We start from the raw sequence: 1,661 nt of genomic DNA, 5'->3' as shown, positions 1-1,661 counted from the left end.
GAGTAATTTATACAAATAACTCTGTGCTCACTGTTTTTATTTATAGAGTTAATTAGTATGAATTTAAATTAATATGAATATCCCTATAATAAGTTATTGATTGGTTATGTTACTTTTTCCTTAATAAATTTTTATTTGTCCTTCAAAATGAATTAATGGATGTGATTCAGAAAAATAAGAAGTCTTTTCTTCTTTCAAAAATATTTTTTAGAGCTATCTTCATAGCCTTATTTCTCAGGCTATAGATTATTGGATTGAGTGTTGGGGGCAGAACAGTATAAAAAACAGTGAGTAAAAAGTCTGACACAGTTGGAGACTCTGAATGTGGCTTTAGAAAATCAAAAAGACTAGTAGAGACGAATAATATGACAAGATAGTTGGGGCAGGCAGGTAGAAAAGGCTCTGGCTCTGCCCTCAGCAGATGGTATCCTCAGCACAGTAGAGAATATATGCATGTAGGTGACTCCAATAGAGATAAAGCAAACAAATGCCACCAAGGACAAGAAGCCACTAACCCCAAGCTCACCCACATATTCATTAGAACAAGAGAGTTTCAGAAGCTGGGGGACATCACAGAAGAATTGATGAATGATGTTGGCACCACAGAAGTGGATGGAAAATGTAGCGGCTGTGTGCATAACTCCAGCAAGGATTCCACTGACCCATTCGGCTAACAGTCCATGAGCACAGGTACTGATATCCATGATGACTTCATAGCGCAGTGGAAGGCAAATGGCCACATAGCGGTCATAAGACATCACTGTGAGTAATGCCATCTCAGCACAGCCACAGAGAGTGAATGCAAAACACTGCAGTATGCATTCCCAGAGGGAAATATAGCCATTATGCATGAAAGAGTTGCAAATGGACTTTGGGACTGTCACAGAAATGTAGCACAGATCCAGAAAGGAGAGCTGTTTCAAGAAGAAATACATAGGTGAGGAGATACTGTGGTCCATGGAAGTGGTGGTAATAATGACAATATTGCCAACTAGAGCCACTATGTATAAGACTAAAAAAAGAGCAGCAAATAGCATTTCTATTTCAGGCTTGCCAGAAAAACCCATGAGAATAAATCCACTCATTTTAGTGAAATTAGCCATTTTCCTTCTTGATTTCTAAGAATGATACTGACTGTAGGAAGAATGAAAAATCCTAAAAATACAATGTTTGTTATTCAAGAATCTAATGTACTTATTTGGCAAAATGGAAGCATGAAGATTGGACCATCAGCCCACCATTTTAAGCATGAAATAGCTTTACATACTAAGAATTGCATAGAGTAATTTTAAATGTTTTGACTCAACCATAAGGAGGATTAGTAAAATAGATAATATAATTTAGTGTCACTATTTCTAATAAAAGGAAGAAAAAATACATGATTGAACTAATGGAACATACAGCACCCAAGTATTATACACACTAAAGGTTTCATTCATTTTATATGAGCACAGCACAAACACATTTTTGGAGACATTTTTGAAGTGTCTGTTTTTTTCCCAATAATCTTCCTAATTTTATATCTTATTTTTTTCATTGAAACACAGTAATTTTACATTTTTATGAAGTATGGTATATTTTAATTTGTGCATGCAATATGTGATAATCTGTTTTTTTTTATATTTTTTAGTTGTATATGGACACAAATGCCTTTATTTATT

The 1,661-nt window shown here is 34.6% G+C and overlaps 1 pseudogene; it reads right to left on the bottom strand.

The window, feature by feature from the left end:
- Window positions 1-205: 205 nt before the first annotated feature.
- LOC124095335 (olfactory receptor 14J1-like) lies at window positions 206-1,103 on the bottom strand (annotated as a pseudogene).
- Between the last annotated feature and the right edge of the window lie 558 nt (window positions 1,104-1,661).

The sequence above is a fragment of the Marmota monax genome, unplaced genomic scaffold (assembly GCF_021218885.2).
Source record: "Marmota monax isolate L192 unplaced genomic scaffold, Marmota_monax_Labrador192_F-V1.1 WCK01_AAM20220418_F8-fsc00463, whole genome shotgun sequence".
Classification (NCBI taxonomy): domain Eukaryota; kingdom Metazoa; phylum Chordata; class Mammalia; order Rodentia; family Sciuridae; genus Marmota; species Marmota monax.
Note: the sequence above shows the minus strand (reverse complement) of the source record. Positions and strands in the feature narration are given on the sequence as shown.